The sequence below is a fragment of the Monodelphis domestica genome, chromosome 3 (assembly GCF_027887165.1).
Source record: "Monodelphis domestica isolate mMonDom1 chromosome 3, mMonDom1.pri, whole genome shotgun sequence".
Taxonomy (NCBI): Eukaryota; Metazoa; Chordata; class Mammalia; order Didelphimorphia; family Didelphidae; genus Monodelphis; species Monodelphis domestica.
In genome coordinates, this window is record NC_077229.1 from 287,411,827 (window position 1) to 287,425,617 (window position 13,791).

Consider the following 13,791-nt stretch of genomic DNA (forward strand, 5'->3'; position numbering starts at 1 on the left):
ATCTTTAGTCCTCTGGAATCATGATGTTAGTAAGGTCTTTGGTACCTTGGGGGGGGTGGCAATATAATATATAAGTTTTTCCATTCTTTTAGAACCTTCCATCTTTGATACATCCCTGAATGCTTTTAAAATTTAGTTGTGTACAATATGATTTTGTCCAGATCCATCCATTCTTTTCAATGTCTCTTTGAGTATAGTTGTCACTTCCTTGTAAGCTAGAGTTAGGGGACTATATTTGTGATTTGACTGGAATAGGGATCTCTGGGAGAGAGAATCCCCCATACAGGGAATGAAGGTTTCTACTTTAACTTAAAATTCTAACAAAGTCTTATAAAGATTTGCCTATGGTAGATATAATAAACTTACTTTTTATGATGTTGCTCCATATTCACTATGGCCAGTGCCTTTGGACTTCTTAAATAATTTGTTCTATATGGTTGTAAGGTCTTTGGGCAACTAACAAACCTTAGCCTTTTAAAATTTCCTAATCTTGAACTACATTCAAAATATTTTTATTGTTTTCTCCCATATCTACCATCACATTGAAGTCACTAAGTACCAAAGGAATATAATGGCCTGATTTGACAGTTCTCATCAATTGCTGGGGTTTTTAAGCAGAATTTCTCTTTGTTAAACTTTTTGTAGCCATTGTCGATGTTATGTGCTGCAATGAGTTTCATGGCAAAGTTTGTCACCTTGTATTCATCATGAGCCTTACAAGTTAAAATGTCCAAGAGTTCTATGAAATGTCATTTCTCATTGTTTTGGGCACAAAACTTCCATCATTCATTTATTTATATTTCTGAGAAAAATCTGTGAGCATTCTTTCCATTTAGCTATGCTTTCTTTGTGTTTTCTGTTTTTATTTATAAGAAGAATGGCAACACAGATGTGGCTGTTTCTTTAGAGAAAGTGTTTCAGTTCCAAGGGACTGCTCATTGCACAGGGGAGGGGAGATATATATATTCAGATATTATGGTGAGCAAAAGATACTGTAAGGAATGATCAGATTGTATTCTTCTAGAGTGAGGAAGGTTACATCTCCTCTTCCAGAGACCTCCCCTCGTGAACAGTGGCCTAGTTTTCTCTGATGCCATCAGATCACCCTGAAAACCTTCCTTACTCCCATTCTGATGTGGTTTCATTTAACAGTTAACATTCATTAGCTTTTGCAAAGTGATATTTACTTTGAAGCAATAGCAGGAACAGAAATACCAGCATTTCTTCCCAACACCTCAGAGACATACTCTTTTTTTTTTTTTTAACTATCTAGGGCTTTTGGGAAAATGTGCTCAAGCTCAACTTCCTACATAGGTATGGTCCCTCTGAATTCATATCCAGATTGCTGCATGGATGCTGGATGAGCCATTGTCTCAGTTGCCATAGAATTGGATCCAGAATGTCATTCCTCTATCATTTAGCCTCAAAACTGGAACATCAGACTGAAAATCATAACACAGACTCCATTTATAGATCTCCTAGTGGTTCATTCTCCTGACCATTTTAAACTCTAATATCCTTCTCCTAAAATGAAAAAGCAAATGCAGAAGCAAAAAGATGAGACCAATATGTTGTCCTTAGTCTGGGGTGAAGGAATATGTATTTATTAAATACTTCCTATGGCAGGCACTGTGTGAAGCACTTCACAACTTTTGATCCTTACAAAAACTTTGGGAGGCATATAGAGATTACTTGACTTGCCCAAAATGACACAACTAGTAATTTGTGGAGGCCAAATTGGGACTCAGGTCTTTCTGACCTGTCCAAAGTCAGAAAGACTTTAGACCCAGCTATCTATAGAAGATGTAATAACTCTTCACTCTTTGTGATGTTGTTCCATATTCCCCATAGCCAGTACCTTTGGATCCCTCTTAAAGACCTTGTACCATATGGTCATGAGGCCTCCTGACATTTGGATCATACAGTTCTGAGGCCTTAGGTTTTAAAATTTGGCCCTAATCTTGGAACCACATTTTCTACAATATTTTTGTTGTCTTCTCCTCTATCTATCACTTTGCAAAAAGCTAATGAATGTTAATTATTAAATGAAATCACATCAGAATAGGGGTTGCAGGGTGAGCTGATGGCATTAGAGAAAACTCAGTCACTGTCCATGAGGGGAATTCTCCCAAAGGGGAGCCAGAGACTTCCTCACTCTGAAAGAACACAATCTGATCATTTCCTACAGTATCTTTTGCTCACTATCATCTCTGAACAAATATGTTCATCTTTCTTCTCCTGTGCAATGAGCCATCCCTTGAAGCTGAAACACTTTCTAAAAGAAACAGAACCACATGTGTTGCCATTCTTCATATAAATAAAACCAGAAAACACAAAGAAGATACAGTTAAGTGGAAAGAATGTTCACAGCTAGACTTGAGACTTCTTCACCTCATAGCATTGTCTTTCTTCTCTCACTAGAAAGCTATTATTCAGGAAGAAGTCAGCTAAAGAGAAGAACAAGATTCCACCTCTTAATATTCCCACAACCAATTAAAAAGACTCCCCTTCATCACAGGGATACCAGACCAAGCCCAGTTACAGAATTTCTATTGTACATACTACAAACCATGGAGAGATTGCCCCAGAGGGACTTTGTGTATTTTCATAAAGATTAGACTCACTGGTCAATCCTCCATTGGGATATCAATCACTGGGTGAAGTGCATCAAAAGTATAAATAAATTAATGTTTAGAGACAGTCTAAGAGTTTTATAATTTTTAGTGCCCTCTGAGCCTTCTTCTACCATTCTACCATTGTCAAGACAGAAACAGAGAAAATGCTACAGAGGACAGGTTTTGGCATATGTAGATGTTTCATGAGTCACAACTGGTCTTCTAGCAATGTGCTTCTTTATAATCAGCTAGACTAGTTCCAAAAAATAAAGGGTTTGTTGCCCAGACAATATTGGAAGCCTTTCAATCTTGGTATTAACTGTGAAAATCAACTTTAAATTACAATGAAGCATTGGAATAGAACTTTTTGTATGTGTATGGATTCATATATACATCCATACATATCCATATATTTATTATTTTCCTTACAATATTATTTTTGGTAAATGCCTTTGCTTTGAGATAATAATGGCCTCTGAATGGTTATTGGAAACTAAAAATTGGTAAATTATATATGTATGGAAAGAGAGGCAAGCAGGCAGGCTGACTGTGATTTTTAAATTTTCTCCATCTTGCTTGGTCTAGCACCCAAGAATGTGCACTTGCACACTACACAGGCTAATGACAAATCAAAAACAACTAACTGCCTCCCTGGGCTGTCCTAAGCCAAGCTTGAGCCACCATTGGCACATGTGAGGTGCAAGAAGTGAGGTAGAGAACAGCCTCTGGAGTTTGCTCACTTCCTGTGGACAGAGCTAGATGCCACTTCGATATTGGAGCTCGAGCTGGGAGGAGGCCCCCAGACAGCTTTCCTTCAGATTGGTCACGTGAGTGATAAGGACTGCCTCCCTTCCCTGCCTTGGCCCTCCAAGGCCTAAAACTCCCTCTGGCTCTGCCAGAAGGTTGAGTTAACCTCTTTCCTTCTCTCCCTCTCTCTCTTTCCCTCTAATAATTTCTTCCTCCTGTTGTAATTAAATTACCATAAAACTCCATTCTGACTTAACTGACTTAATTCAGGATTTTCATAAGTGAAATCCTTGGTGACCTTTAATTAATATATTCAGTCTTTAATCCTAAAATTAACATTAACATGACAGAGGCAGACTGTGTGTGTGTGTGTAAGTGTGTAAAATAACCTGGCAGCAAAAAGATGAAGGAGTTCCTCAGGCAAGATAATGAATTATAGGTCACTGTATAAAGGAGCAACATAGGGAATTTCCCATTAATTTCCCATTATTGTCTGAGGGGACTGGTTACAGTCCTGTGGCCTAAATTAAAGAAAGCAAACTGTCCCCACTCTTAAGTCAAGCATTAATGGGGAACGAAATTTGCTCATCACCTTTTCCTTTGCATCTCCCAGAGAGTACAACAATCAGTCAGGGAAGGGAATTCTCTCTCCTGCACCCCTTCCATTAACAATAGCATCTTGAAGCAAAAGCATGCAAGAGTCCAATAGAATACAGAATCCAAATGAGTCCATTCACTAATCCAGTCCTATTCCTATCCATAAAAATTTTAAGACAATGATTGGGATCGTGACTTAGTTGAGGAATGAGAACCCACTGCAGCCAGATTTCAATTTGTAGAGAAAAGTTTCCTGACAACTGGAGCTACAAGGAGATAGAATGGATGGCCTCAGGAGACAGAGCCAGAATGATCATGGGACTGACCTGGCTTTGTATAGGAAGTATCCTTCTTTACCCTAGGGGTATGGTTGGTAGAATGCCAGTCAAGAGACTTTTTCTATTCCCTCACCCAGCCCCTAGGCTGCCAGTATCATCATGTCCCATTCCCAAAATCTGCCTTCTCACTGGAGTAGACTCTCTTTGTTCACCTCATGGAATGGAGTCAGGGCCACTGTCCTCTCTTACTTTGTTGTGCTTTTAGGGAATCTGGCATCACAGCAAAGAACTTTGGATAGGAGAGCCATCGCTACTCATGAAGGGCCATGAGAAATGTTATTCCCATGGGAAACCTTGCTGTATCTAGGCAGAATGAATTAAAGCACCTGCTCAACTTGTAGTACTTGTTCCCAGAATGTACCAATCACAACTTAGTCAGTGTTCTTCTTTAAGGATAACAGCTAGAGATCTGATCCTCATAGCATTGCCTTTCTTCTCTCACTGTAAAGCCACTCATTAGGAAGAATTTGCCAAAGAGAAGAACAAGGTTCTGCCTTTTGAATACCCCTATGACCAATTAAAAAGACTCTCCATCACATGACTAACAGATGAAGTCTTCTCTCTTCCAGCACTGTTTACTCCCTAGTTGTCTTTTAACTTTGTACTACCCTAGATTTGTTCTTTTTCTTCTTAATTCAGTTGAAAAATACGTTATTCCATCTTATTCAGCTTGGATGAAGAACAGGGGCATTAGTCTCTATATGTTGATGGTCTAGTTCTTCCCTTAAACACTAAATAAAAATGCCTTCACTAAGCAAGAAAGGCTGGTATCAAGTCAAATCTTCAACTGGTTTGGGTACATGTACCACAAGAAGGTCTATGGCATAGGGAAGGGGTCAGCAACAAAGGTGGCACACCCTAGCGACTCCATTTCTACCACTAGTAAATTCACCCCCCATTTCTTTGCCATCCTTAACCTCCTTTTCCTCTTTCCACTGTGATTTCTGAACTCTCTTCTATTGTTAATAATTACCTCCCCTGAGTCTGTACCCCAAAGAGATAATGGACAAAAAGACTTGTACAAAAATATTCATAGCTGCGCTCTTTGTGGTGGCCAAAAACTGGAAAACGAGGGGATGCCCTTCAATTGGGGAATGGCTGAACAAACTGTGGTATATGTTGGTGATGGAGTACTATTGTGCAAAAAGGAATAATAAAGTGGAGAAGTTCCATGGAGACTGGAACAACCTCCAGGAAGTGATGCAGAGCGAGAGGAGCAGAACCAGGAGAACATTGTACACAGAGACTAACACACTTTGGTATAATCGAACGTAATGGACTTCTCCATTAGTGGCAATGCAGTGATCCTGAACAACTTGCAGGGATCCAGGAGAAAAAAACACCATTCATAAGCAAAGGATAAACTATGGGAGTGGAAACACCGAGGAAAAGCAACTGCCTGAATACAGCGGTTGAGGGGACATGACAGAGGAGAGACTCTAAATGAACACTCTAATGCAAATACTATCAACAAAGCAATGGGTTCAAATCAAGAAAACATCTAATGCCCATTGGACTTACGCGTAGGCTATGGGGGGTGGGGGGGAGGAAAAGAAAATGATCTATGTCTTTAACGAATAATGCTTGGAAATGATCAAATAAAATATATTAAAAAAAAAATAATTACCTCCCCTGGGGGCAGCTGGGTGGCTCAGTGGATTGAGAGTCAGGCCTAGAGACGGGAGGTCCTGGGTTCAAATCTGACCTCGGACACTTCCTAGCTGTGTGACCCTGGGGTCACTTGACCCCCATTGCCTAGCCCTTACCACTCTTCTGCCTTGGAGCCACTACACAGTATTGACTCCAAGACGGAAGGTAAGAGTTTAAAAAAAAATTACCTCCCCCTCTTTTTTCCTTCTCACATGCCTTCCATCTTGTGGCCATTTTGACAGTCAACAAGCTTTTTTTCTGGGGATACAAAGAAAAAAATAGTGACTTCTCTTAAGGAATTTACTTTCTTATACAAATTACAAAGTACATACAATATATGTGAATTAAATGGAAAGTAAGCTGAGAGGATAAAGCACTAATATCTATAGGGGGGCTGGGTGAGATGGGAGGAGACAAGGAAAATTTCTAGCAGAAGCTGGGATTTGAGTTGAAATGAAAGCCATCAATCTAAGTGCAAAAGATCAGAGTTGGAGTGTAATGTGAAAGGAGCAGCAATTAAGCCAGGAGGCTTGGGCTAGTAGAGGTATGTGGTGTTGATGAGTGTTAGAAGGCTGGAAAGGCAGGAAAGGTCCAAGTGAAGAACAGTTTTAAATGACCAACATAGCTGTTTCTATTTGAGAGGGAGCTCATTGAGTAGGTGAGTGATATGGTTAAATGTTTTCTTTTCTTTTCTTTTTTAACCCTTACCTTTAATCTTAATATCAATTCTAAGATGGAAGAATGGTAAGAGGTAGAAAATTGAGGTTAAGTGACTTGTCCAGGGTCATACAATACAAGTATCTGAGACCACATTTGAACCCAGGCTTGGCTCTTTATCCATTGTACTACCTAGCTGCCCCTGATCAAATCTATTCTTAAGAAAAAAATTTACCTTAGCAGTCAAATGAAAGATGGATTTGAATTTGAGAGAGTCTTGAAGCAGAGCGACCAATTAGAATTTCAGTAGTCCAAGACAGAGATGAGAAGGGTGTTGACTGTGTGAATTGAGAGGAGAGGTATACACTAGATACTGTAAAATAAATGTAAGCATTTATTAAGTGCCTACTATTTGCCAAGTACTATGATGAGTACTTCACAAAGATTATCTCATTTGATTTTCACAATAACTCCCTAAGGTAATGGTAATTTTCTCCACTTTAAAGAGAAAGAAACTGAGACACAGAGATTAACTTCCCAGGGGTCCCACAAATGTCTAAGGTCAGAGGTGAATTTACGACTTCCTCACTCTGGGCCCACTGCTATATCCCCTTCACCATCTGGCTAATACAACAAATTTAGCAAAAGATTGGATATTGTAAAAGTTAAAATTAATGTCAAATAATAAAAATATCATATTTTAGGAGACTTATTAATGATCATTAGAAATCAAGGAATAAAGAGGATACAAAATGAAGACCACATGCCCATGGCTGATTAGCCCATTTCAAAATCCCTGCACTTAGCTTACCACCACCACCATGCTGTCTGAAAGCCCAAGAAAGAGGCCCAAGAGGACTGCCCACTTGCTAATATCCCCTATCTACAGGAAGTACATAATGACAGGAAGTCAGTGGGCTCCCAGGAAATGTAGTTCTTTTTTAGGGTAACAGATTTTGAATTATACAATCTGTAGGATGAATGAAAGTGAAGTCAAGGATAACGTCAAGGTTCTGGTTTGGTTAACTAGAAAGATGGTGGTACCTCAGTAGTTACAGAGACGTTTGGAATGAGGAATGTTGGACATGGAAATTTAGCTTTCTCCTGAAGGCACCATATCACTTCACATTTTTTCCAGGGCCAGATGTTCCCTTTGACAAAAAGCAGAGGAAAACAGAATACTCCTAGCTATTTACTCCCACTTTCAGACTGTCCCTTTGCTACCATCACTTAATAACTACCTCTCTTCCTTCACAGTTCATTCTATCTCATCCTGATCCTTGTTATCATCAACTATGATATTCTCCCTTCTTCCCAAGAAATATAGCCCCTGATTCAACATGTATTGTCCATCCAATTCCTCTCTTCTAACACCTTGGCTTCCCAGCCCCCCACCCCCCAACTTCTCTACCTGCTATGACTTCCTTTTTTATTGTAATGGAGACTTTCATGGGCATGCTTAGATTTCCTAACATGGAGGTTTGAAAACCTCAACCCCTTCTATAGGGGTGGGTGTAGCCCCTTTAATTGGAGCAAGCTGCTTCTTTAAATAGGGCCAGATTGAGACAGTAGCTCTTTTTCTGGCTTATATGCTTCTTGGCACTCTCTTTGCTGCTGTATCTAGACGGTGAAGATCACAGTTCCATAGTTCACTGAGGACACTAGGAACTGAAACAGAGTGGAAGGACTTCCTTCCCCTGCTCCCTCTTTTTATCCCAGCTCCAAGAAGTGGGCTGGGATATTTGTCTCATTCTGTTTTTGTTTGTCTATCTAGAGTTCAGGTGCCAACACTGATTCACACTGAATTCAGGAGTTTGAGCTATGATGAACTTGGAGCCAGCATTCCAGGAAGAATGGTGAAGCCAGTAGGGAAACCTGGAGAATACAAGTGTCTGGGACTCAAGCCCAAAGCAGGTCTTAGTCTTGGAAATGGGAATGTGCTTCATAGGAAATGAGCTAAACTATGAACCTAATCCCCTGGACCTCCCCACAGACTAAGGTGGTACAGAGGAGGAGGATTATGCCTCTCACTTCTCTGAGAAGCAATTTGTATATTTGTGATTATGCCTTCTGAATATTTCTACATAAAAGCTAATCTCACTGTTGGTGACTAATGTAACTGATGCAGAGACCATCCCTACAGTTGAAGAAACAACATCAATTAAAGTTGAAGCCAATAGTAGACACATACCCCCAAACCCCTTAAGTATCATGGAGAACCCTGGGGGAATAGATAAAAAATGTAACCAACCTGGCCTTCCAGGCAATGAGGACCAGGAGAGTCAGTGTATACCTAACCTATACAAAGGAATTAGGCTTCCTTTTCCTACTAACTGAATTTTACCCAATACCAAAATTCTTTGTTATACCTTTGATGGAAAGTGGTGGGTTCTCCTTCTCTGGAGGTCTTCAGGCAAAGTCTAGATGGCCATTTGTGGAACATGTTATAAAGAATATTCCTATTCAGGTATGAGTTGGACTTAGAGGTCTAGATTGTGGTGGATCCCCCAAAAGGATGATGACCCCTCAAGACTGAGAAATATTGATAAACACTACTAGAAATTCCTATGTCCTCAAAGGTATCCCTAGATGCCAGAGGGGAGAAGTAGTCAGCTGCTCTCTAGGGACCCAACCAACAAAAGAAGTGGGAGTTGGAAGAATGTGCCCACAGGGAGCCCTACATTATGCTTCTATGTGACTCATCACCGTGAGAAATGAAAAGTAGGTGGATCAGACAGATTGGCCCAGACAGGTGTAAAACATCAATTAGATTCATCTGTGTTAGTTTTACCAGACACAGGAAATTGCAGTTTGCTGGAAGTTTCAAAAAGTAGGATTTTTGGTAGATAGATAGATAGATAGATAGATAGATAGATAGATAGATAGATAGATAGATAGATAGATAGATAGATAGATAGATAGACAGACAGATAGACAGACAGACAGACAGATAGATAGATAGAGATATAGTAAAAGATAGCTCTTAGAGATGAATCAGTCAAGTTAGAATATTTCTTCTTTCTCTGATTTTCCTAGTTGCTAATGATCTCCCCTTTCTCCAATTTCTTTATTTATGCTTATTGGGTATGTATGTTATATTCAACTGTTAAAAGAAAATCTTTATTCAGACTTGAAAAATGCAGCAAACTGAGATAGAGAAAATTAAAGAGTTTGTTAAACATGTTAAGGAGTTAAGTTAAGGAATTAAGTGACTAGAGTTCCAGACCTGAAGTCAAGAATGCTCATCTTCCTGAGCTCAAATCAGGCTTCAAACACTTATTATCTGTGTGACCCTGGGCAAGTCACTTAATCCTGTTTGTCTCAGTTCCTCATCTATAAAATAAACTGGAGAAGGAAATGGCAAACAACTCTGGCATCTTTCTGAAGAAAACTCCAAATGGGGTCATAAAGTGTCAAACTGAAAGTGACTGAACAAGAAGGCAACAAAGCAACTAGGTGTTGAGAATGACTAAGTAACAATTTCAAACTATTGCTGTTTTTTCTTAGTTCCTCCCCAGCAAACCCCAAATTAGAGAAATGAGATTATAGATAAGGGTGATGGATGAAAGTACATGTGGTTGCTTGCTAACTGTTAATCTGAAAAATACAGAACTACCAACCTAGTTCTAATAATAGGTCTTTATTTGCAGCCAGGAGATTATAATTGAGAAATCAGACAGGCATAGCATTGGGAAATCACCCATAGTCTTTTGAAAGGGCAGGGGAGGGAAGGGGAAAAGAAAACTGGAAGGGAGCAACAGCCAGGTTTCTTTGAGTTTACCAAAGCTTGGGAAAAGATGCAACAGCCAGAGCAGATGAGAGTGGGTCTCTGGTTCTTCAAATATGATTATCTTCTTTCAAATTCAGTTTTCTGGATAGAGGGTTATTTTCTGGGAATGCAAGACCAGATTCATTTAAATTCAGTCATTATCTGTCTTTTCATGGAGGAAGGGATGGGAGATGTGTATTAGATGAACCTTACTTATATGAAATGGACTTAGAAAAGTTGAATTTACATTTATATTTCATAGTGGATAGAGGACTGGTTAAAGAGAGAAGATAGTACCAGTGAGGAAATAGCCACAAGCAAAAAAAAAAAATTTCCTAATCTTGAAAGAGAGACTAAACGGGAGAAAAAAATAACAAAGAAGAAAGATCTAATGATATGCTTTAGATTGCCTTTTAGATAATGGGGGTGGGGTAGGGTGGCTGAACAAATTGTATCTGAATGTAATATCATAGTACAGAATGAAATGATGAAAGAACTGGTTTCAGAGACTCCTGGGTAGTATGAACTGAAGAAAAGTGAGCAAAGTGAGTAGACCCAGAATAATAATTTATTTAATGTCAACATTTTAAAGAAAAACAAATTTAGAAAAACCTAAGAACTCTGGTCAAAGTATTAACTGATTGTGTTTCCAGGAGTCTTCTGAAGAAACACATTACCCACCTCCTGATAGAAGTGATTTGACACAGACATGTTTTTGATAAATGGCCATTGCATGCATTTTTTTAAAATAATTTTTTCCAGATTGCATGTCAACACAATCTTAAATTTTCAATTGCTAATATTTTGTAATCATATTCTCTCTCTTCTTCCCATCCCTCCCCCCACTCCAAGAAGTCAGGTAATATGATATAGGTTATACATACATTGTCATATAGTACATATTTCCATGTTCCTCATGTTTTGAATGTATGTGGTGGCCATTCACCAAAAAGGTGTCTGTTACCATCAATTCTCTATCAGGATCAATCTGAAATCAAGAGACTAGCCAGGAAGGTAAATGGGAAAACTTATAGGAATTGATACAAAGAGACTTCACTTTTGTAGTGTTTGGATTTTTAACTAATGATAAAATGAGGCTATTTATCCAGGAACGACATTATTTATTTGCAGATACGTGTATCTGCCAACAAAGAATGGCTCTCTCAAGGGCCTCCTAAATGAAAAAGGGAGATCAGGTTCTGAGTCTTGCTTATAAACAGAGTTGTGCCCTCTTTCTGATTGACCTGACAGCTTAACCTTTGATCCTCCCCTTGACTGCCCCATTGGTGGATATTTCAAGATAGGAGGTAGACTTAAGGGATATGAACTCCTCCCTTATTACTTCATCTCTGGAGAAGCAAGTGTCACAAGGAAGTCTCTCTCCCCAGCCAGGCTGCAAAAGTTCAATAGCAAGAACTTGTTGATTTCCCTTACCTAAGAGAATGCTTTTTTAATAAGGAGCAGGGCTCCAGCCTGCTTCTAACAAAAACTAGCCTGGCTGAGGTGCCTTGAGGCCTGGTAGTAAATTAGCTTAGAAGCTTCAAAACTTTACCTTCAAAACTCTAAGCTTAAGAAAAGTTTCACATGGAAATTTTTATAATTCAATTCAATTATAATTCAACATTAATTTTCCTCACTTTGAAGCATAACCAGGAGAATAATTTGTATAATAACGCCACTGTTGTAATAAAAATCAACTTTGAAAGACTTGGGAATTTTGAACACAATGACCAACCTCTATTCCAAAGGATTCATGATAAAACATATTTTCCACCTCCAGATAGAGAAATGATATACTCATGGTACAGATCAAAGCATATTGTTTTCTTTTCTGCCTTCCTATTTTTCTCTTTCTTCTTTTATAATCTTTCCTTTTCTTCTTTCCTTCTTTTCCTTTTTCTTTCATTATCTTATTATAGCTAATGAATTTGTTTTACATGACCATATATATACATATGTATATATATATTAATAGGCTTTGTTCTTCTTGCCTTTTCAATGGGTAGGAGGGGGATGGGGAGAAGAGAGAATTTGGATCTGAAAATAAAATAAAATTGAATTAGAAAAAGAAGGTGGGAAGTTCCCTAATATGAACTTGGCCCATGAGACAATTTTTTGGTGATTAGCCTTCTAGCATCTTGGTAACTGGAGACTATTATCATTTCTAAGAGGAACTGGTAGGGAAGGACAAAATTAAGATGCTCTCTTCTCTGTAGAAACTAAACTCTTAAAAGGCTATTTAATATTTAGTGAACCATCAATATCATAAGATCATTTGCCAACAAATTTTCTAGGTCATTCTAGTATATGCAAAGTATTAAAAGAATTACAATAATAAATAAGATTTTGTCCCATCAATAAAGAAGCTTACAATCTTGTACATGAGATAAGACATACACACAAATGACTACAGTAAGGTACAAGTGTTGATGGGAAATTTGGATGACTCAGTTTACCTCTGTCCTTTGAGAAACCTCAATACAAAGCACCCCTGTTTTGGGGTTGAACTATGGGCTTTAGATCTGTTTGGGAACTTAGGTGGGATTTGTGGACATAGCTAATGTTAAGTGCCTTTTATTTGTTTTGGAGGCTTCCCTTATTGTATTGTCTCTCCTCAGCTCCGCAGTTTGACCCTTGCCTTTGATGTGTTATGGTTGACCCCTAGGTGATACCCCTGAGGCTGGCTGCAAAGAGCTTTGCAACCTGTTTGTGGTTTGTCTCTTTAGGCTTGCCATAGCAATTTCTCCAGAGGATATAGGAGACCCCCCCAAGTTCAGAGCTGGCAATTAGCACAGTGTTTTCTCCCAGGGATACAGTTCCCAGAGTCCCTAGGGTGTGGGCCCTGTGTGGTACATGGCGCTGGACTCAGAATGGTGGCTAAAAAACAATGGACCCTATCCCTATTCCTGATTAAAGACTTAGGTTTGTCTGACTACTTTAGTAGTTCTGTGTTTATTTACAAGTTAACACAAGTAAGGTCTTTTTTACTGTTGTTATTACTAAAGTCAACATGGAATCTAGAAACTCCAAACTTATAGTCTAGTAAGATCTGATGAATCCCAAGTTTTAGGACTAGCTGATAAGCAGGGAACTCTAAAGCTTGTACTGGTTACCTGTTCCTGTGAGAATCCACCCTGAAGGGAATCTCAGTCTAGCAGTTTAACTGAATAATGGATCCTAAGGTAAATGACAATCCTCATCAGGTGGGGCCAAGCCCAAGCCAAGTGACTCTTTAAGCAGTTGGCAGTCTGTCAGTCTTGTAAATTGAAGGCTGAGTTTAATCCTCAAAAGAAGGGTGTGATACAGTGGGAGAGGCTTCTGGAAACAAGACACTGAACATATCATGAAGCAATTAAAAACCATTTTCTTTCATTCTCCTCTTTGTAGAAACAGTGACTGGTTAGTTTCTTCCTTTTTC